General features: G+C 40.3%; 1 protein-coding gene and 1 long non-coding RNA gene across 11 annotated transcripts in view; one reads left to right on the top strand and one right to left on the bottom strand.

Annotated features, from left to right (window-relative positions):
* TAB2 (TGF-beta activated kinase 1 (MAP3K7) binding protein 2) overlaps positions 1–16,722 on the bottom strand; it is a 90,339-nt gene extending 73,617 nt beyond the window's left edge. For 3 of the 10 annotated variants that reach the window (XM_087425216.1, XM_087425212.1, XM_087425217.1), the window contains exon 1: positions 7,946–8,089. The gene's annotated coding sequence lies outside the window, so the exon portion shown is untranslated. Of the gene's footprint in view, positions 1–1,034; positions 1,273–7,945; positions 8,091–8,615; positions 8,752–16,656 lie in introns of those variants that run through there. The other 7 variants (XR_015550146.1, XM_087425221.1, XM_087425218.1 and 4 more) reach the window with 6 other exon arrangements.
* LOC147912271 (uncharacterized) lies at positions 16,253–24,305 on the top strand. Its single transcript, XR_015550147.1, has 2 exons — positions 16,253–16,388; positions 24,000–24,305. It is a non-coding gene; the product is annotated as an uncharacterized LOC147912271 (long non-coding RNA).
* The last annotated feature ends 238 nt before the right edge of the window (positions 24,306–24,543 follow it).

Below are 24,543 nucleotides of genomic sequence, written 5' to 3'. Positions count from 1 at the left end.
CGTTTTACACAGATAAAGAGGCACAAGTTTTCCAGTATTGTATTTAACCTCATACTTGAGGTGTTTTCAAAATCTGATCCATGCCAATTTTCTAATGCTTTTCATACAAAAGAACTATATTACGGGTTGTGGACTACTTTCAAATTGAAAATGTGAGCTTTTTCATAGGAACAGGTAAGAAAAAATACAAAGAATTAATAATTTTCACATTTATTTTGTGATTAAAAAAGTAAGGATGATGCTTTGTTTTCATCCTTGGTCTAAATAGTTACAGTAAATTAAACAGTATAGAAATTATTTCCTTTTCATCCTATTTGTTGAGGTAAAATGAAGTCAACAGGTACCCTGAAGGAAAAACCTAACAAAGCAAAATTCCAAATGTAAAGTTACTTCCCATTATTTAAGCTACATGTCTAATGTAACCAGAACAAGAACTTGCCTTTCTCTATTTGAAAGAGTCATACTTTTAAAAATTAAACTTTACTAAATAGAAGGTGCTGAAAATGAAGCGAATATAAGAAAGTTACAGGGAAGAAAAGCTGCCTTGAAAAGCACAGGATATCATAGGATATATTTTACATTTCGACTACTACTTACTGATGCCCACTAAGTTCCAGGTAGGTACTGTGTTAGGTAACATAAATACAGATCATGTAGTTAAAACTACCATGCAGAGCAGGGATTAGTATACGTACACATTTTTCTAAAGAAAAGTTCTAAGCTCAAAGAGTTGGAGGGATCAGCAAGCCCACACAGCTACAGCTGGCAACAGAACTTGATTTGAACTTGGGCGCACCTGACTTTAAAGCCCAGCTCTCGTCTTTTTACACCTCACTGGCTCCCAATACGGTAAAATTAGGATATTTAGTTAAAGGGGTAGAGGCTGACAAGTTAACAGAGACCAACTCAAAATCAAAAGTAATATTTTCTTCAGTTGCTGAGAGAATTAAAACTAGGTAAACTCCCTTCTACTCCTGTCTCCCCAGTTCACATCGCAATTATTTTGTTGATTTCTCTGACTAAACAAAACTTGCCTGGTGAGAACCACATTCTGCAAGGTCAAGCTGCTGACTTCAGGACTCTGTTTGTCTTGGCAGTATTTTCTCTCATTGACAGGGAATGGAAAATCATTGCACTGGACTGCCATTGGCTCTATACTGATGAAACAAGCAGGATCTGTGGCCTGCCTGGCTGGCAAACTGACAGGAAGCAACCTTGTGATGTGCTCAATTCTGCTAACACTAAAAAGGTTAACATTAAGATATCAAAGGTCAAAAGAAATTTTCGTTAATACAAACGTTAGAGTAAAATTTTAAGCTAAAACTCAAAATAAGAGTATTATTTAATAATTTAGATCAAAGTATAGTTAATAAACCAAGGAATAAGTAGAATTTACTAATCAAAAATTACTATTACACCCTCCACTCCTTTTTTTTCCTGCAAAAATTCACTGTCATTTTCCCAGAACCTGTCTTCTGCACCAGCCAAAAAGGCAAGTTAAATGGTCAGAATTATCCCAGGAACTTTCAAGCGTCTGACGGCAGCACTAATCTCTGTAACACACCTAGGAATGTGGCACTGCTTCTGCCTTACTGATTTAGCAAGGCTGGGCAAGGGCTGGTTGCAGCGATCACACACTGTAGTGGATTCATTCTCTTGACTAATTCTATTGACAACAATCAACACTCATATATTTCCACCCAAATCGCTGTTAAATTCTACAGGTCTTTACTCTGGCTTCTCCTCTGTCTCTCTCTCTGCAGGACCTTTCCATCCTCCACTTTATTATTTGGCTTCTGTGACTTGTGCTAGGACTGTTTTTGTTTTTCTTCTTAAGTGAAACAAGAATGCCATTTTCTTTAACAAGGCAATTAAAATACTACAAATTCTTATAATGCCCTCCTCTATGTTATACCTGTTTGTGGATAAAGCAGACTTGCTTTCTGAAGCTACACTCTGCAGTAGTATCTCTTCCCAGTGGTAGGCTGTTACAGTTCAAAATAAGCAAGCAAACAAAACACCCATGAGAGTATCAAAATATTCAACTGCATGTATTTCTGTCTCATTTCTAAAATAGTATTGTGTCACACCAAATTTCAATATAAAGCAATTTGTTCCTATACATCTTTGTGGCAAATTTTTTAAAAAGTCAAGAAATATTTTGTGTAAATGACTAAAGGTCTTAGAACTTGAGGGAAGTCTTAAGTGGTAGAAAAGCTACAATTATTATTCATTAGGTAGAGGAGAACTTGCCACAGAACAGGAATGAGCTGCCCAGTGCTAAGACGTAAACATTTGAAAAATGGTTACTGTTAAAAGGGGGGGGGGGATGTTTCCCCTTTTCTGTGAAAACACCAGTATTCCTTCCCCACATCATAGGAATGTAAGAAAGTGACTGAGCCATTTAATTCATAATGCCAGTATAAATCTAGTTTCTCTGAAACTGCCTTAAAGAGATAAAATAAACCTGTCTTTTAAAGTTAGCTTATAATTATGCGTGGATTATTTCTTCTATTCTGCTTTTTAAAACTGCTACACACTTTTTCACTTTAATGTCAACAACTTCATAGGAATAGGTTAATGAACACTAATCTAGCTGCAAATAATTGATTTCTTTCAATTTCTAGGATATTTTTCAAATTTTTGGCTGTATTAGAAAAAATGGCATTCAGAAGACTTTGCGTGACATCTTAGTCCATGCTTAAAACTAGAGATTCAAAGAGTTTTAAATCCAGTGTAGCCACTTCTCAAATTCAGAAGGTGCTTACTATCAAAAAGAGTTGTGATACACAGAAAAATTATCACTAAGAACGATTCAACATTTAACACAGTACTATTGCTTGAGCTCCTAGGTACAGGCCAACCACTGAAAATACGGTGAAGTCAAGACTGAAAGGAAAATAAGACATGGTCTCTCCTTGAGAATCCCAGTTTAGTGATCGCCCAGCCTAAAAATGAAAAACAAATATTGCAATTTGATTGGCTATTCCACTCTTCCCTAAGAAAACTCATCCACAATTTTATCTTCATAAAAGTGTTCTTTACTACTTCGTAAATTCTTTGGATTACCTCTCTTCACACAACAAAGGAGTAATAAATAATGATGAAAGCGAACATTTACTGAATACTTACAATATGCCAGGCACTGTACGAAGTGTTTTACAAGTATTTTCACGCATTAGAATCTTACACAATATTTGTATCTCCTTGTCAAAATGCGGGATCCAACTCATCAACCTATATGCCAAGATACGGCACCATGTTCCTTCACTAGAAAAGACTGCAGGTTTACTCCTGATCCACAGCGACCAGACAACACATACAAACTCCTCAGAAAGTACAAGGGACTGTAAGTTACAGCTGGTGTTAGCTGCCGTTAGGCTATCAGACAAGCTTGCTTTAGTTGTTAAAATGAAACGTATATCAAACAATGCCCCACACAGCACTATGAGAGCTTCCTGGGTCACCAGCTTCAACCATGTTTTATAGAACTCCAGATAAGCAACAAAAAAGTTGCCATTTACTGAGCCCCTTCTATGTATCAGATAATTTACACAAAATGTATAATTTATCATCACAACAATCTTATAGATATTATACTCATTTTGTAGAGAAGAAAACAAGCTCAGAGAGACTAAGAAATTGTAATTGGCCCCAAATAACAAAGCTAATGAGTGGCAAAACCAGGATTCAAACAAGGATAGCAGATGCCAAATTTTCTGTTGAGCTACAATGCAGCTTTCTGAAGTACTAACAATAGGAAATTGCTATTAATTGAAACTCTGTAACTCTGAAGTACAACCATAATTGCGTTCCCAAGTTATGATGTGTATGCTTAACCAAAGAAAAAATTTATGTATGGGAAGTTGTTTTTGAAATCACAAATAACATCCATTATGCAGCTGTTAAATGAGCAAATATGCCACGTCCATTCCCCAATCCCCCTTTCTGTTTTACTTTTCTCCACAGCACTTTTTCTCCCACACACACTACATTTTACTCACTTATTATGTCTTCCACTACTAAAGTGTAAACTTAGTATGAGCACAGAAATCCTGTCTGTTATTCACTGCTGCTGTCTCCAGCATCCTGTAGGCCCCTGGCACAGAGTAAATGCTCAATAAATATGTGTGAAACGAATGAAAGATTGGCACCCAGCAGGCATTCAGTAAATGCTGGTTTCTTTCTCTTTCCTTTACTATGCAGAAAACACTAAAAATGCTAACATTAACACATTAAAGGTCAAAAGAAATTTACCACTCCCTTGATGCCAAATTTTGAACTGGAATAGATGATTAGAAATGCAACAGAATTAAGTTTTACATTAAAAATGCTGAGCCAAGTCAAAAAGACATTCAGCGAAGCCTCATTTATCAAGCATCATCAGGAGAGAAGGGGGTCTACATAAACTATATTTCAAATGAATGCACTTTTAAGTGCCAAAACTTTAATCCATTTTCTTAGAGATCTCTTATTGATATTAATACCCACGATTTTACTTTGTGGTAATTCTGACTTGGATCTCCTTCTGAAACATCAACTTGTCAGCTGACACTTCTTACTGTGCTTTTAACAGTAGCTCATTCCTTTCCTGAGGATTAAGAAATTAGAAACTAAGCATATTCTGTACAATGAGTCAATGAAAATCAAAGTGAAAAGTCTAAGTGAAATGTGTAACTATTGCTAGAAGGCTAGTACTAAGTACTACTTAGTACTAAACACTGTGCTTTGAGGGATGGAATACTTAGAAAACGGAGAAAAAGACGGTCATTCTTAATCTTCTGACTCTATCAAGATCACAGTTAAGTTTAGTGGTTAACTACAGAGAATGTAAAAAGTACAGAACTGGCTACCCCTAAGAGTACTTACTCAAGTTTTTTTTAGCTTTCTGATTAAGCACAGTCCTTGATTATTTAGGACCAGAATTATACAAAAATGAAATGTTAAAATTTTATAAGTATTTTGGAAATATGAGCCAGAGGTAAATAAATATGAACATACATATATTTAAATTTCATACAATTTCAATGTCTCGAAATCCTTACCATTTCAATACAGAGGACTTAAAATAAGACGATATATGTAGATTGTCAGAGTCTATCAAAAGACTCAGAGCAGTCTCCTTAGCCCAGTTCAGCATGATCACTTTCCTATGCTTGGCAGCCAGCAATACCCACATCTCCAGATTCATAGCTGCCTAAAACCATTCATCTAATCCTCTACCAGCACCTTATCCCCTCTCTTCTCCTCCTTATTCCTGTTTTGCCCCATTCTTCCCATTTGCCTCTGTTATTACCTCATAATCCTTCTATTATAAAGTCTTAATTTTAGATGGATCAAATAAAGATGCCATAAGTGAAACAAAGGAAAAGGGCCACTACTGTTCTCCTCTGGGTCATGGGAGCCTGGCCAGGTAGAGAGAGAATGGAATTGAAGCCTTTCTGAATTACAGTTTAATTTACAAACTTTATATATTGTAAAGACTATCAGGAACTTTTTTCCAAAACATCTATAACAAGGCAAAAATTCCCTTTTAAAGTATGCTGATCATTAAAAAATAAACTCTTGGTCTTGATCAGTTTATATAACTAAAAAAAAAATGCTGTTTTAGAAAATTCCGACGTTCCTCAAGGACGTTTTTGGCATGCAACTCAGAGTTTCATGTAAATGGTCTACATTACACCTATTTTTCAAAATGCAGTATGTTCATAGACACATACGTACATTTCATCCTAAACAGTATTTTGATAAAAGAATTTTCCTTACAAGGGAAACTACAGAAGTAGAATAAACTTTTATTTCTATCAAGACACAAGACTAATCACATCAAGACATTTACCCAAGTGTAATGTGTTACTAATACTAAAGGAGCAATACTCAATAATGACATAATTGGGGATCTGGGTAGTGTCTAACTCTGCAGAGTTTAAAAACCTCATTTCATTACATGTAATAACTGGAAGCAAGTCTTAAACAAGCTGAAGGTAAGCGCTTCTTTCCACTAAAGAGAGGACCAAATATAGGTGCTATTTCAATCAAATGGGATTGATTTAAGTTAAAATCTATTTTTCAGGAAATCTGTATCAGATGAGACTCTGATCATTTACCCACTTCTTACCGAGTTACAAAAGCACAGGCTCTACTTATGTGACAGTTCACTACAGAGGGCTGAATGGCTGCATTTCATCAGTGTCCTTTGAGAATACTTTTAAACTCAGGAAAAGTTACTCCACACACCCAAGAGAAAGATGAAATAATGAAGTATAGTCAGTGGATGACTTACTCATCTAATTAACACATTCAAGTTTCAGTTGATCCTTTAAAGATTTAAATCTTAAGCACCCCCTATTAGAAACTCATTCGATTTAAGGGGAAAAAAAACCCCCACAGAAGTTCTGAATCACTGGAATTTTTGCTCTATTTCCTGCTAACACACAGATAGCAGAATCATTCAATATACTGGTTCCATACACGGTTTTTAAAAGCTATAGGATCCCTTCTAAACTAATTTGGCCCTAATTTAACTTGTAGCTCATTTATCTGACAATTCCTCCCATTGTTTCTAATTTAAGCACTCAGCCAAAGCATACAATAAGATGAAAAACATGTCTTCTTTTATTACAAAATGCAATGGTTTCAAAATCCGGAGTTTCAAACTGTCATGGTTTAAAATCAATCACGATTTCACTGTCACAAAGAACTTAAAGGTATTTTTAAAAATACTCTGCTACTGTACGAAGAGTGTGGTAAGCAGTAGTACTGTAAAAACTGAAAGCAAAAACTGTATTCCATGCCCACCAAAAGTCCAGGCCAAATCTGAAATTGCATAATGAGCAACATACCCTTTTGAGTGAGCTGAAACACAAACTAATTCCTTTTATAAAATGTGAATTAACCGGACCCTAAAATTTGACACTTTACAAACTTACCTAAATCAGACAAAATGGATGCAAAATTATACTGCTTCCTTATTGCCTCGAATATGACTTTAGTATTCAAGAACTTTCCAATGAATAAAGGCACTGAAAACAGCCTCGCAATGGGGACTTTGATCTCAGGAACTACTGAGAAACCCTTGCGAAGCTGCAAATTCCCTCCGCTCTCCTGGAAACCCCTCTTATCAGAAGCATTTGAAGAATTTCTCCACGACAATTAAGCTGACTTGAAGAATGGAAACCTAACATCTTAAATATACTATATATGGAAGGAAACACGGCCAAACACATAAATACAAACCCACACGGTCTCTGACACTTTGGTATACCACTCTGCCCCAGCAACCCCACAGCATCACCAGCAGAAAGATACACCTGTCACCTGTTCGGCCCGACCCGGACCCTTTCCAGCCTCCCTGCCCCAATCACGATCTTCCAGTTGGAGGCTGATCGGACCAGAAAACCAGAGTGAGCCTGTGAAATCTAGGGGGCCACAAATCCACAGCGGGGCTTGCTCCCCACTTCCAGGAGGCTGCAGAACACCAGCCCTCGAAAGGGAAGGGCGATCTCCCCCCGACCCCCACATAGCTCGCTCGGTCTCGCCTCCCAACACCCTCGCCCCTAAGTCATCCTGATCCGACCACGGCTCCCCAAAAGGAGTTCGCCCTCCCCCCACCCCACCCCCAGCGCACACATGCCAGAGGGGCGGGCCGGGGGCGTCGGTGCAGGCAGGGGCCCTCCCACCCCCGGGCACCCTCCCCCGCCGGGGCTCCCCCCCCCCACGCTCCCCGGAGCCCAGGCCCGGCCCGGGGCTCCCCACCCCCACCCGGCCGGAGGACTGGGGGGCCTCCCCGGCCGCCTCGCCGCTGGGGGAGGAAGGAGGCGGAGGGAGGACGAGAGGAAGGAGCGGACGCCGCGAGGGCCTCGCTAGGGCCGAGCCCCTCCAGACGGGGGGTGCGGGGCGCGCCGGGACGGGGAGCCCGCCGCGGCCCGCGGCGCTGTCCGCTTACCCTTCGCCGCCGCCGCTGCCCCCTCCTCCTCGGCCGCCGCCGCCGCCTCTCCCTCTAGGGCAGCCGTCTCCGCCGCCGCCGCCGCCACCACCACGCCCGCCGCCAGCGCCGCCGCCGCCTCCGATTCCAGCCGGCAGGGGGGACGCCGCAGCCCGCCCGCCCGCCCCGCGCGGCCCGCGCTCGCCGCCGCCGCCTCCCTCCGGCCGCGCCGCCGCCGCTCGTGGCTGAGGGGGTCGGGCCGGGGCGCCCGCCGGCGGCCGCTGAGACCCGAAACGCGGGCGGGGTGGCGTCGCCGCTGCCCGCTGCCCGCCGCCCGGCCGCGCTCGCTCGGCCTCCCGCCCGCCCTCGGCCCCCACCCCCTCGCGCTGCCTGCCCTCCCCCCACCCCCCAGCTCTCGCCCGCTCTCGCCGCCGCTCCGCCAGCCCAGGGCAAGTCAAAATACTGCCACACAATATGGCGGCGCGGCGCCGGCAAACACCGCGAGATCTGCGGCCGCGGGGAGGCGGCGGCGGTGACGAGGCCTCCCCCGGCCGGGCGGTGGCGGAGGCGGCGGCGGCGCGGGGATGCTGCGCCGCCGCCTCGCACCCTCCCCCGGCCTCCCGGCTCCACGCCCGGCTCGGGCCGGAGGGCGGGCGCTGCCCGGCGGCGCGGGCACGGCCTGGGCGCCTACTTTGTTTCCTCCGGGCCGCTGGGGCTTGCAGGGCGGTGTTGGGGGGCGGAGAAGCGCAGCTGGACCCCCACGGGGGCCGGTCGCAGCGTGGCCCGAGAGGAGAAAGGACCGCGGGCGCCGGTCGGCGCGGGCCGTCCGGAAGCGGGGGGCGGGGGCTTCGTGCTCGGGGGGCGGCGGCGGGCGCGACCCCGCGGCGCTGCGGCCCGGCGGGGCCGCCCGGGGCGGCAGGTGGGCCCCGGCGGAGGCCAGCGTCCGGCGCGGCGGGGCGGGGACACACCCCCTGGGGGGACGGGCGACCCGTGCGGGAGCCCGGAGCCGAGCCCGCAGCCGGCCCCGGGGTGTGCGGAGACGTCCCGCAGCCTCGCCACTCGCGGCTTTGGCATTTGATAAAAGTGCCTCTCAGTCTTTTGAGCGCTTGGGGGGGAGAAAAAAAGATCTAAATGCTGCAAGGGTTTTGTTGTTTCGATTTTATGTTAATTGCTCGTTCCTAGAAGTCCTCGAAGCCGAGCCAAAGACACTTTAACTTGGTGGGGGGGAGAAGGAGAGACTTCTGTGTCTATCTTCTTGAAGAAATATTTGTTGAATTTCCCCCTAGAAAGAGACGTGTGTAGCACTTAGGCGTTTCTCACGATGTAAAATATTTGTTTAAACATTCTAGCGCTTTCATGGTGTCCAAAACACTACGGCATGTTTCTGTCCCTGTCCAAAATGTCTACATCCCTGCCAGTTTCTTCCTTGAAACAACTCCTCCTTACTCCCCAGAAAAATCCTGGAGGACCATTTTTATTCTTCTGTTTCCAGCGTGAGCGCTGCAGCTACGGTGACAGACTTTTTCTTAAGCATCTTTTAAGAAGTGCAGGCTTCTGTACAGTTAAGGGACTTAGTTCTGTTCCTTTTCACTCACTCATCATTTAAAAATACCTGAAATCTTGGGGTGTAGCACCAATTCAAAACCTTTACCACTTCAAAAGCCAAAAGTACTTATTAATTACAGTACCAGAATTTAAGTATTTTCTCCCCATTGTCCATCTCATTAAGAAATCGTTAAGAGATTCAAAAGTAAATTAGGATTTAAAAAATAGAAAGTCTACAGTTTTAATTTATTCGCTGGTAGGTAATAAGAAATGACTGAACTTTAATACTTTACAGTAGTCCTGTCTGAAGAATTATTTCCATACTCAATGTTAAAATAATTGGTGAAATGAGTTTAGAGAAATCGAATCCATTATTAAGTAAATTGCACTTGTCTTTGAAACCACTATAAAGCACAGAGCCAATGATTGCTTTTGAAATGGTAGAATTTTGTATTTTATACCAAAATATTTTCAGAAATTTATTTAATGAAATGTATATGTACACGTTTTAATAGAAATATAATGCTTTATAAACTAATGTATATGCTAGGTGTGACTAGGTCAAGTCTGAGAACCAGTGGGTGGCAGAGAAAGTACTGATAACACTATATTCTTGCACCAACACTGAAGAGCTTTAACCGGGATCTAATCATGCGGAAGCATCAGACAAACCCAAATAGAGGAAAATTCTATAAGATAACTGGCCTGTATTCTTAAAACACTGTCAATGCCGTAAAAGAGAAGACAAAACTGCAGATTAAAGGCAAGAGACAACTTAATGCAATATGCGACCCTGAACTGGATCCTTTAGTGGAGGAGAAAAATGCTATCAAGGACATTATTGGAATAATTGATACAGTTGGAATACGGACTATAGATTAGATAAAAGTATTGTATACATGTTAAATTTCCTGAATATGTTATGTATGAGAATATCCATGTTTATAACAAAACGCGCTGAAATATTAAGGGGTAAGGGGACATTATGTATGAAATTTTCTCCCAGATGGTTCAGAAAAAATAAATTATACACACACGCGCACATATGCATATGTACACATCTTTCACATCTCCCATACATGTATACAGAAAGAAAGATTGATAAAACTCAAAAATTGATGAATCTAGGTTATTATTTATTGAAAAATCAATTTTATTTCTACTGAGGTTGCAATATGATGAGAAAGGGGTTATCTTATAAAATAAGGAATTTAAAATGAGCCATAAGGAAGGACTTCTAAAAAGTAAAGTTTCCAGAATACAAGAATCGATTGATTCCTAGAAGAATAATTCACAGGACAAAAGAGAAGATATTTTCTTGTTTGGAGTCCATAAGAAAATTATAGCTTATTTTTCAAAGATGGTTTAACTGTTCTCATGCTTGAAGGTGGTGGGGATGTATGTTTTTTAAAATTGTGGTAAAAAAACCATACAACATTAAATTTACCATCTTAACCATTTCTAAGTGTACAGTTGAGTAATGTTAAGTATATTCACATTATTGTGCACCAGATCTCTAGAACTTTTTCATCTTGCGACACAAACTCTATACCCACTAAACACTAATTCCCTCTATCCCCTGCCCCCAGCCCTTGGCAACCCCGGGGTTATTTTTAAATTCTAAAAAATGTTTAAATATTTTAAAAACTTGGTGAATATGGAAATTTCTGTACTATTCTTGCAATTTTTTGCTGTTTGAAATTATCGCAAAATAAAAAGTTTTAAAAAACAAAGAGCTTTAAACTGCAGAGAGATCCCCTACTTGACTAAGAGTAGGAATGTTGTGAGATAGACAGGTAGAGAGATAGATCCTTTACAATGGAACCAGCCATCTGTTTCTCAGTAACAGATGGGAGTTTTGGTCATTCAGCTTTTCCTCTTTCTCTCCTATTTAATCTACTTGAATTTGGAACAAAAATAGTTAGAAACCCTTAGTTATATATTTGGTGAATGTCATTTCCATATTTAATGAATCCAATAAGTATTCACTGTCTGTTATCCACAAGGCCCTGTGGAGAAAATAAGAGGGAATAAAATAGACTGTGCCTTTCAGGTGCTCTCTGTAGTGCTTACAGAGATAAAATAAGATAGAAGCACTGTACGACATTCAAGAGCCTTTTAGTCTAGTTCTGTGCTGTCTGATGCTACCTGTAGCTATTTACATTTAAATTAATAAAACAAGATGAAAACCCCAGGCCCTCAGCAGCACTAGCCACTTTTCAAGTGCTCATTAACCATCTTTAGAGGAAGTTCCATTGAACAGTGCTGGTAGTAGAAGAGGTTACACTATATAAACAACATCAATACAGAGTAGACAGTAATGAGGAATAGCACATAATTCTATGTATCTGTAGCATTTAATTCTATGTATCTAGGAATGTAAAGCAGGGTAGGGCTGTATAAAATCACAAATGCTGAGCTGCTGAGCCTAGACTATTCTCTAGGCAATAGGAAGTTACTAAAGGTCTTTGGACAAGAGAGAAGAGATGATCAAACAGTTCTTCAGGAAGGATAATCTAGCAGCAGGTGTATGTAATGGATTAGGTGTGAAGGCATAAAGGCCACATAGCATTGCAGTAGCCCAAATGAGAGACAATGAGGAGTTGATATCAAGTGTTCTATCTGTGAGGATGCTTTCAATGGCATGGAACAAATCCCAATTTAAAATGGCTTAAGCAGTAAGGAAATTTATCTCTCACAAATTTGGAAATTACAATGTAAACTACAGGTCTGAATGATTCAGAGGCTTGATAATGTTATCAAAGACCGGGTTCTTGACATCTTTGCTCTGATGTCTTGAGTGTTGGCATCATTCTCCCGCTAAGAAGAAGATGGTAATGGCAGTTCCAGGTATCATGTCATAAAGTCATAACTTCCAGAGGAAGAAGAGAGATCTCCTCAAGAGAGCGAAAACGTTTCCCAGAAAGTTAACCCACCCCCTAGCTGACTTCCCTCCCATCCCTTAGGGTGTACTTAAACCACATGCCCATTCGTGAAGCAGTCCCTGGTTTACATGATGGAACAAGTATTGAGGAGTCAAAGATGGACGGGTGTGGGCCTGCCCGTGGCGGTTAAGTGTGCGTGCTCCGCTACTGGCAGCCCGGGTTCGGATCCAGGCGTGCACTGACGCACTGCTTCTCCGGCCATGCTGAGGCCGTGTCCCACATACAGCAACTAGAAGGATGTGCAACTATGACATACAACTATCTACTGGGGCTTTGGGGAAAAAAAAAAGGAGGAGGATTGGCAATAGATGTTAGTTCAGAGCTGGTCTTCCTCAGCGAAAAGAGGAGGATTAGCATGGATGTTAGCTCAGGGCTGATCTTCCTCACACACACAAAAAGAGATGGATGGGTGAGAAGCAAAGATGACTCTAGGATTTAAGCCTAAATGAAGAGGGTACATAGGAAAAAGAGAAGTTATAGAAGGAAAGATGATGATTTTTGTGATAATCATTCCGAATTTGAAATGTCAGAGAGATATCTAGGTGGAGGTGATCAGCATGTAAAAACGTGGGGCTGGAGTTCAGAATGAAGATCAAAGTTGGATGTCATCTGCAGAGAGAAAATAAATGAAGTCATGAGATTGCCAAAGGAGAGGAGGAGAGATGGCGAGAGTGTACAACACCAGTGGAAGTGGAAACAGGAAAAGCATGGTCAGAGAAGGCAAACCTGGGCCATGTATTATACAGAAATCAAGAGGAACGGATGGAGTTTCAAGAAGGCCAACAGTGTTAAGTGCAATGGAGAGATTCAGGATGATGCAGACTTAGAAACATTGGGTTGCCAACTAGAAGGTCATTGTGACCTTTAGGAGAGTTGTTTCATAGTAAGGTAGGAACAGGTAGATTTGAGGAATTAAGGGGATGAGCAAATAGGTAGGTAGAAGTATGAAATATAGACTATTCTTTCACAAAGTTTGGTAGTCATGAAAGGGAAAGCTACATGAATGATGTTTATAGTAATATTTATTTATAAGATTAAAAATTGGAAGCAACTGAAATTTCTGAATATATTATTGTTTGAAAATTAGGATTTGTGCACTCAATTGTATGCGATGCGGTCATTTAAAATAATTTTTAAGATTATGGAGCAGTATGGAAAGATCTTTATAATAAGTGAAAGAATAAGATAGAAAACTTAAAAAAAACCACATGGATTACAACACCAAAAAGTATTTATACAGGTGCATATAAAGATCCTATGAAAATATATAAAATGATCATAATTGTCTTGGAGTGGTTGAACAATGGGTTATTTTTCCTCTATTTTCCACATTTTGTATAATGTTATAGAAACTTTATAATGAAAATGTATATCCATGTAATTTAAAATATTAGAAGACAAAGAGAGGATGGTAATCTGAGGGAATTATAATGTTGAAAACCATTTGTTTTTGTTTGTTTGTTTTACTTTGGCAGGAAATAAGAGAAAGTTGGCTGTGTTTATAGGCTGAGGGGAAAAACTCAAAGTAGAGTGAAAGATTGAATGTGCAGGAATGAGGTGATGAGTCTTAAGCATCCAAAAGAAGCATATGGGAATAACACTGAAGGCACAAAAGGAGAGTTTCACTTTTTAGGAGAAGGGACATTTTCTGAAACAAAATATATAAGAAAGGAAGAAAATCCCAGAATATGTGTGTGCATGCTTTTGTGTGTGCAAATTGAAAGTTGATTCTAAGATTTATGTGGAAATGTAAGAGCCTAGAATAACCAAGATAATTTTGAAGAAAAAAGTTAAAAGGCTTACACTCCCAAGTTTGAAGACTTATTATAAGGCTCAGTAATTGAGACAGTGTGGTATTGGCAGAAGGATAGATGAATACACCAAAGGAACATAATAGAGAATCCAGAAATAGAACTTGATTTATGACAAAGGCACTGGTGCAATTCAGTGAGGAAAGGATAATATTTTCAACAAATGGTCCTGGAGCAATTGGCTACTACTCATATGGAAAAAAAGATTCTTGACTTCTACCTCACACCATATACAAAAATTAATTCAAGATGGATCATAGCCTAAATGAGACATTAAAAAATATATAGCTTCTATTAAATAACAGATACTATCAGGAGAGTCGATAGAGAAGAGAGAATATATTTCAATACATATATCTGACAAGGAACTCATAGAATATGTAAAAAACTCCTATAAATCAATAAGAAAAATCAAACAACCCAATTTTTAAAATGGGGAAAAACTCTTGAAGGAGTACTCTACAAAGATGATTTCCAAATGGCCTATAAGTTCAAGTTCATAACACATGGAAAAGTGTGCAACATAATTTCTTATCAGGAAAATGCAAATTACAAGCACAAGGACAATATCACTATCTGCTCACCAGAATGGCTAAAATTACAAACACTGACCGTGCCAAGTGTTGACAAAGAAAGGTGTAGAGCAACCTGAACTCTCATACCCTGCAGAAAGGAGTGTAAATTCATTCAACCACATTGGAAAACTCTTTGGCAGTATCTGCTAAAGCTAAACATATGTTTTCCCTATGACCCAACTTTGTTGGTTTATCTTATGTGTCATCTTGGCTGGGCCACGGTGCCCTGACAATTGGTCAAACATTGTTCTGGGTGTTTCTGTGAGTGTATTTTTGTATGAGATTAACATTTAAATTGGTAGACTTTGAGTAAAGCAGATTGCCCTCCATAACATGGGTGGGTCTCATTCAATCACTGAAGGCTTGACTAGAACAAAAGAATAACTTTCCCCTAGGTAGGAGGAATTCTCCAGCAGATGGCTTTCTGACTTGAACTGGAACATAGGCTCTTCCTGGTTCTCTAACCTGATGGCCTTTGAACTGGAACATCAGCCTGATGGCTTTTGAACTGAAACTATTGCATTGACTTTCCCTGAGTCTCAAGTCTGCCAGCTCATCCTGTAGATTTTGGACTTGCCAGCCTCCACAATCACATGAACTGATTGCTTATAATCAATCTGTCTCTCTCTTCTCTCCCTATGTGTATGTGTATGTGTATGTGTATGTGTATGTGTATGTGTATGTCTATGTCTATGTCTACGTCTACATCTATATCTAATCTATATCCTATTGGTTCTGTTTCTTGGAGAACTCTGACTAACACACCAACAATTTCACTCCTGTGTATATACCCAGAAGAAATAAGTGCATAGGTACATCAAAAAACATATTTGTGAATATTCACGACATATTTACTCATAGTAGCGCAAAACTAAATGTTCACAGCAGCCTTATTCTTAATAGCCCCAAACTGGCAACAACCCAGAGGTCTATCAAGAGAGGGATGAAGAAATTGTAGTATATTCATACAATGGAATATTACTTAGCAATAAAAAAGAATGAACTAATCCTTTTGTTTATGGTCAATTGATTTCCAACAGGAGTGCCAAGACAATTCAAGATGGGGAGAAAATAGTTGTTTCAACAAATAGTATTTGGACAATTTGATATCTATCTATAAAAGTATGAAGTTGAAACTGTACCTCACACCATATACAAAAATTAACTCAAAATGGACCATAGATATAAATGTAAGAGTTAAAACTTAAAAAGTCTTAGAAGAAAACATAGGAGTAAATCTTTATGATCTTGGGTTAGGCAATGGTTTTTTAGATATGACATCAAAAGCATAAGAGACAAAAGAAAAAATAGATAATTTAGACTTCATCAAAATTTAAAACTTAAGGGGGGCGGAGTCAAGATGGCGGCGTAGGCAGACTCTGAACTCACCTCCTCCCATGGACACAGCCAATTTACAACTACTCGTGGAAAAATTACCCCTGAGACAGAACTGAAAACTGGATAAGAGGAACTCCTGCAACAACGGACAATCCTAACTGGGGTAGAAGAGGCAGAGACTCCCGTCTGGAGAGGAAAAACGCCGCCTTCACAAGCCGCCAGCTTCACGGCCGCCGGGAGCAGCTCACAGGTACGTACCCTCCCTGGAGGCGCGGGGCCCTGAGCCGGGGAGCGCCCCCGCTGTGGGCATTTTGTGGACCCAGCACAATTGAGACCAGCAGCCTGATATCTGACTTTGCCTGCTACTAAAGCATTGGGTAGCACCCCCAGAAAACCCGGTTCACAAAGAAACTAAAACTGGCTCTTAAAGGGCCCGCACGCAAACTCACCCGTTCCAGAAAGCATCCTAAAATCACCAGAAAGAAAGGTGCACAGTGCTTCGGTGACAAGAGACTCACCTAATAGGCCCTGAGTGCATCTCGGTGAGGGGTGAGACCTCTCCAGGGACTGGGACATTGGCGGCGGCCATTGTTGTGGCCTGGTGTGGCGTGCTGACACAGACGCCATTGGAGTTCTCCCTGAGACCTGCTAGCCCAGGGTCTGCTCCACCCGCTAGAGCACCGATTTAATCCAGCTCAGCCAGGGCAGGCAGCCCACCCTAGAGACTAGCCCCACCCAACAACAAGCCCTCAGGCAACGTGTGGGCCTGCATAGATTGGTGACTGGATTCTCTGCAGTCTGGCAACTGAGCTGACTTGAGCGGGGCAGGGTGTGCACAAGGAGCGGGTGGAGAGGGTGGGGTGGTGGCAGAGTGTGTGGGGCTCCCGCCGTGGAGAGACTGGGTCCACTTGGGGAGGTCGGGGCGCTCACACGGGGCAGGACTGTGTTGACTGTGTGTGTGGTCCTGTGGGCGGCAGGGCTTCTCAGCCACAGAAGACTTGTACTTCTCAAAGACCCACATAGGAGGTTTGCTCCACCTTCCAAAACCTGAAACAATTGGGTGCTCCTGTGCCTGAGGCCAGCCCCACCCAGCTGCAATCCTCAGAGAGCTGACAAGAGACCTAATAGGCTAGAGGCTTACAGCAATTGTAAGGCCCTGAGCCTAACAACCTGCCACGGTGGGGGCCTACTCACTTAAAAGAAATACTGCAACACAAATGTGGTATTAGAACTTGCAGTCAACTGTGCTGGGGCTCCCCACAGCTGATAAAGAGACTGAAGGGCCCACAACAACTACAAGCAGCTGAGCATTACAACAGCTGGCCAGGAGCATAACTCAGCCTCCCTGGGCGCCTACAGGGAGAGCAAACAGGCCACAGCAGAAGGATACACGTAGCCCACATAGGGGTCACCCCTGGAACATTGAGAACTGAGGGAAGCACACTGGAAGCCTCCTAAGCCATCACTTACATAAGGTCACCTATCCAAGAGCAGGAGACGTAGCTGACTTACCTAATAGGTAGACACAAGCACAGGGAAAGAGGCAAAATGAAGAGGCAAAAGAATACATTCCAAGTAAGGGAACAGGACAAAACCCCAGAAAAGGAACTTAGTGAAACAGAAATGAGCAACCTACCCGACAGAGAGTTCAAACTAAGAGTGTTAAGGATGCTCACTGATCTGGGGAGAAGAATAGATGGACTCAGTGAGAATGTCAACAAAGAAATGGAAGATATAAAAAAGAACCAATCAGAAATGAAGAATACAATACTGGAAATGAAAAACTCATTAGAGGGACTCAAAAGCAGAGTAGAGGATACAGAAGAACGGATCTGTGAGCTGGAAGAAAGACTAGAAGAAATTACCCAAGGTGAACAGGTAAAAGAGAAAAGAATTAAAAAGAGTGAGGACAGTCTAAGGGACCTCTGGGACAACATCAAGCGCACTAACATCCGTGTTATAGGTGTCCCGGAAGGAGAAGAGCGAGACAAGGGGGCAGAGAATCTATTTCAAGAAATAATAGATGAAAACTTCCCTAACCTAAGGAAGGAAACAGACATCCAGGTACAGGAGGCACAGAGAGCCCCAAACAAGATAAACCCAAAGAGGCCCCCACCAAGACACATCATAATCAAAATGTCCAGAATTAAAGATAAAGAGAGAATCCTAAAAGCCGCAAGAGAATGTCAAGTTACATACAAAGGAAACCCCATAAGGCTATCAGCTGAAATCTTACAGGCTAGAAGAGAATGGCACGATATATTTAAAGTGCTAAAAGGAAAAAACTTACAGCCAAGAATACTCTACCCAGCAAGGTTATCATTCAAAATGGAAGGAGAGATCAAAATTTTCCCAGATAAGCAAAAATTAAAGGAGTTTGTCACCAAGAAACCAGTGTTACAAGAAATGTTAAAGGGACTGATTTAAGGGGAAAAGAGAAGACCACAAATAGGAAAAATTATCTATTTCCACGATTAGAACGTAATGGATACAAATGCACAAAAAAGAGGTTGGATATGATATCAAAATCATAAAAGGAGGGAGGAGGGTAGATAAAGAGTACAGCTTCCAGACAGAGGTCGAACTAAAGTGACCATCAATTCTGTATAGAAGAAGTAAGGAACAGAGAAGGACTACTAAAACACTGAGGAAAAAAAAAAAAAAAAAGTTAAAAAATGGCAGTAAGTACATACTTATCAATAGCTACTTTAAACGTCAATGGACTAAATGCTCCAATTAAAAGGCATAGGGTGGCTGACTGGATAAAAAACAAGACCCATATATATGCTGCATACAAGAGACACACTTCAGACCTAAAGACACTCACAAACTGAAAGTGAAGGGATGGAAAAAGATACTCCACGCAAATGGCAATGAAAAGAAAGCTGGGGTAGCAGTACTCATATCAGACAAAATAGACTTTCAAACAAAAACTGTAAAAAGAGACAAAGAAGGGCATTACATAATGATCAAGGGAACAATCCAACAAGAGGATATAACACTTGTAAATATCTACGCACCCAATGTAGGTGCACCTAAATATATAAAGCAATTATTAACAGACATAAAAACAGAAATAGACAGTAACACAATAATAGTAGGGGACTTTAACACTCCACTTACACCAACGGATAGATCATCCAAACAGAAGGTCAATAAGGAAACATTGGCCTTAAACGACACACTAGAACAGATGGACCTAGTAGATATATACAGAGCATTCCATCCAAAAACCGAAGAATACACGTTCTTTTCAAATGCACATGGAACGTTCTCCAGGATTGATCACATATTAGGCCACAAAACAAGTCTCCATAAATTTAAGAAGACTGAAATAATACCAAGCATCTTTTCGGACCACAAAGGTATGAAACTAGAAATCAACTATAGGAAGAAAATCAGAAAAGCCACAAATACATGGAGATTAAACAAAATGCTACTGAACAACGACTGGGTTAATGAAGAAATCAAAGAAGAAATCAAAAAATACCTGGAGACAAATGAAAATGAAAATACGACATGCCAGAATTTATGGGATACAGCAAAAGCGGTTCTAAGAGGGAAGTTTATAGCAATACAGGCCTATCTCAACAAACAAGAAAAATCTCAAATAAACAATCTAACAATGCACCTAAAGGAACTGGAAAAAGAAGAACAAACAAAGCCCAAAATCAGTAGAAGAAGGGAAATAATAAAAATCAGAGCAGAAATAAATGAAATAGAGACCAAAAAAACAATAGAAAAAATTAATAAAACCAAGAGCTGGTTCTTTGAAAAGATCAACAAAATAGACAAACCTTTAGCTAGACTCACCAAGAAAAAAAGAGAGAAGGCACAAATAAGTAAAATCAGAAATGAAAGACGAGAGGTTACAACAGACACCTCAGAAATACAAAAGATTATAAGAGAATACTATGAAAAACTATATGCCAACCAATTCGACAATCTGGAAGAAATGGATAAATTCTTAGAATCATACAACCTTCCAAAACTGGATCAAGAAGAAGTAGAGAATTTGAATAGACCAATCACCAGTAAGGAGATCAAAACAGTAATCAAAAACCTCCCCAAAAATAAAAGTCCAGGACCAGACGGCTTCCCTGGTGAATTCTACCAAACATTCAAAGAAGACTTAATACCTATCCTTCTCAAACTCTTCCAAAAATTGAGGAGGGGGAAGCTCCCTAACTCATTCTACGAAGCTGACATTACCCTGATACCAAAACCAGACAAGGACAACACAAAAAGAAAATTACAGGCCAATATCACTGATGAACATCGATCTGAAAAATCCTCAACAAAATACTAGCAAATCGCATACAACAATACGTTAAAAGATTATACACCATGATCAAGTGGGATTTATTCCAGGTATGCAGGGATGGTTTAACATTCGCAAATCAATCAACGTAATACACCACATTAATAAAATGAAGAACAAAAATCACATGATCATCTCAATAGATGCAGAGAAAGCATTTGACAAGATACAGCATCCATTTATGATAAAAACTCTGAATAAAATGGGTATAGAAGGAAAGTACCTCAACATAATAAAGACCATATATGAGAAACCCACAGCTAATATCATCCTCAATGGTGAAAAACTGAAAGCTATCCCTCTAAGAACAGGAACCAGACAAGGATGCCCACTGTCACCACTCCTATTTAACATAGTATTGGAAGTCCTAGCCAGAGCAATCAGGCAAGAGAAAGAAATAAAAGGGATCCAAATTGGAAAGGAAGAAGTGAAACTGTCACTATTTGCAGATGACATGATTTTATATATAGAAAACCCTAAAGAATCCACCAGAAAACTTTTAGAAGTAATAAACGAATATGGGAAAGTTGCAGGATACAAAATCAACATACAAAAATCAGTTGCATTTCTGTACACTAACAACGAAGTAGCAGAAAGAGAAATTAAGAATACCATCCCATTTACAATTGCAACAAAAAGAATAAAATACCTAGGAATAAACTTAACCAAAGAGGTGAAAGATCTGTACACGAAAACTATAAAACATTTCTGAAAGAAATTGAAGAAGACACAAAGAAATGGAAAGATATTCCGTGCTCTTGGATTGGAAGAATTAACATAGTTAAGATGTCCATACTTCCTAAAGCCATCTATAGATTCAATGCAATCCCTATCAAAGTTCCAACAACATTTTTCACAGAAATAGAACAAAGAATCCTAAAATTTATATGGAACAACAAAAGACCCGAATAGCTAAAGGAATCCTGAGAAAAAAGAACAAAGCTGGAGGTATCACACTCCCTGATTTCAAAATATACTACAAAGCTATAGTAACCAAAACAGCATGGTACTGGCACAAAAACAGACACACAGATCAATGGAATAGAATCAAAAGCCCAGAAATAAACCCACACATCTATGGACAGCTAATCTTTGACAAAGGAGCCAAGAACATACAATGGGGAAAAGAAAGTCTCTTCAACAAATGGTGTTGGGAAAACTGGATAGCCATATGCAAAAAAATGAAAGTAGACTCTTACCTTACACCATACACAAAAATTAACTCCAAATGGATTAAAGACTTGAATGTAAAACCTGAAACTGTGAAAGTTCTAGAAGAAAACATAGGCAGTACGCTCTTCGACATCAGTCTTAGCAACATCTTTTCAAACACCACATCTGACCAGGCAAGAGAAACAATAGAAAAAATAAACAAATGGGACTACATCAAACTAAAAAGCTTCTGCACAGCAAAGGAAACTATCAACAAAACGAAAAGACAACCTAACAATTGGGAGAAGATATTTGCAAACCATACATCTGATAAGGGCTTAATCTCCAAAATATATAAAGAACTCATGCATCTCAACAACAAAAAAACTACCAACCCAATTAAAAAATGGGCAAAAGACCTGAACAGACATTTCTCCAAAGAAGATATACAGATGGCCAACAGACACATGAAAAGATGTTCAAAATCACTAACTATCAGGGAAATGCAAATCAAAACTACAATGAGATATCACCTCACGCCCGTCAGAATGGCTATAATTAACAAGACAGGAAACAACATGTGTTGGAGAGGTTGTGGAGAGAAGGGAACTCTCATACACTGCTGGTGGGAGTGCAAACTGGTGCAGCCACTATGGAAAACAGTATGGAGATTCCTCAAAAAATCAACGATAGAACTACCGTATGATCCAGCTATTCCACTGTTGGGTATTTATCCAAAGAACTTGAAAACACCAATTTGCAAAGGTACATGCACCCCTGTGTTCATTGCAGCCTTATTCACGATAGCCAAGACTTGGAAGCAACCTAAGTGCCCATCAAGGGACGAATGGATAAAAAAGCTGTGGTATATATACACAATGGAATACTACTCAGCCATAAGAAACGATGAAATCCAGCCATTTGTGACAACATGGATGGACATTGAGGGCATGATGCAAAGTGAAATAAGTCAGAGGGAGAAGGTCAAATACCGTATGATTTCCTTCATTAAGTAGTAGATAATAACAACAATAAACAAACACATAGGGACAGAGATTGGATTGGTGGTTACCAGAGGGGAAGGGGGGAGGGAGGAGGGTGAAGGGGATAATTGGGTACATGTGTGTGGTGATGGGTTGTAATTGGTATTTTGGTGGTGAACATGATGTAATCTATGCAGAAATAGAAGTACAATGATGTACACCTGAAATTTTTATAATGTTATAAACCAATGTTACTGCAATAAACAAAAAATTAAAAAAAAAAAAAAAATTTAAAACTTAAGTATGTAACCAAGAGAAATGAGAATGTATGTCCACCCAAAAACTTGTACATAAATATTTATAGCAGCATTATTCGTAAAAGCCAAAAGTAGAAACAACCCAAATGTGCATCAACTGATACACAGATAAACAAAATGTGGTAAATTCATCAGTGGAATATTATTCAGCAATAAAAAAGAATGATGCTACCACATGGATAAACCTTGAGTACATTATGCTATCTGAAAGAAGCTAGTCACAAAGATCACATATTGTATGATTCCATTTATATGAATAATTCAGAATAGACAAATCCGTAGAGACAGAAAGTAGATTCGTGGTTACCAGGGGCTGGAGGAAGGGGAGGAATATGGAGTAACTTTTAATTGGTATAGGATTTCTTTCTGGGATAATGAAAATGTTATAAAATTATATATTGGTGATAGTTTTATAACTCTGAGTATACTGAAAACCACTGAATTTTACACTTTGAAAGAGTAAATTTTATAGTATGTGAATTATATCTTAATAAAGCTGTTACATATTAAAAAGAATGAATTCCTGATACACAACAAAATAGATGAATCTCATAGGCATTCTGAGAGGAGAAAAAAGCTAGACACAAGAGAGGACATATTGTATGATTCCATTTTTGTGAAGTTCAAGAACAGGCAAAAGGAATCGATGGTGATGTGTGAGAATAGTGGTTACCTCCGGGGGTGCAGGATGAGGAGTTTGATTAGGAGCCACGAGGAAGCCCATGAGGTACTAGAATTGTTCTGCATCTTGATCTGGGGGGTGGTTGTTTGGATTTAAACACATGCAAAAATCCATTGAGCTATATGCTCAAGTTAAGTGTGATTTAGGCACTTTACTGAATATATTTTGTACTTCAATAAAAACATAAATTAAAAAAAGGAGAAAGATGGATGACAATGTAGAGAAATTTAAGCAGGAAAAGAGGGACAGTAGAGAGGTTGTGTGAGCCTGCAACCTTTCGGATACATGGAAAGCAAGGTCTTCTGCTCCGAGCAAGTGTGTTGGGAAGGATTAAAAACTTATGGAAAAGAGATAGTGATATGAAAGAAGAGGGTCACTCATTCATTCTTGTCTTATTTCTTTCTAGGACAGAGAAGGTGATTTAGGAGCACATGCTCTTACGTGTACGAAACATGGTATGTGTGTGTCATGTGACTGCCACCCGGGGAGAAGCACAGAAGTTGTTACGAATAATTTTACAACTTATTTCAGGAGAATAATAACAACAGTAAGGTCCATGAGAAATCAACAGTCTTATCAACTACTCAGCTACCCTTTGCCTCAGGGCTAGACCTGAAAACAGAGAGAATGACCCTGGCGAATCTTCTCATCTTTGTCTCCCCCTTTCACTATATGTCATAGACTCTTCAGTAAAGATATGTTTCATTCCAAATGGTTTCCGTCAATACAGCTGCGTACTTCAAAGCAATGTCACCTATCTTTAAGCTGAGCTTGGGTGCTCAGTACTTGTAAGGCTCTTCACTTTTAGATGACTAGAAAACCATTGTTTAAAAATTCTGTTATCTTCTCAACCAACCAATAATGATGATTTCCATTTTCAAGACTAGATCATGATGCAAGATCTTCTCAGAAAATATTGCTACCATCTGATGTAGAATATGGCACATTGA

The sequence above is a fragment of the Ceratotherium simum genome, chromosome 38, assembly GCF_057802395.1.
Source record: "Ceratotherium simum simum isolate JZ-2026a chromosome 38, ASM5780239v1, whole genome shotgun sequence".
Taxonomy (NCBI): domain Eukaryota; kingdom Metazoa; phylum Chordata; class Mammalia; order Perissodactyla; family Rhinocerotidae; genus Ceratotherium; species Ceratotherium simum.
This window is presented reverse-complemented; position numbering and strand designations above follow the sequence as displayed.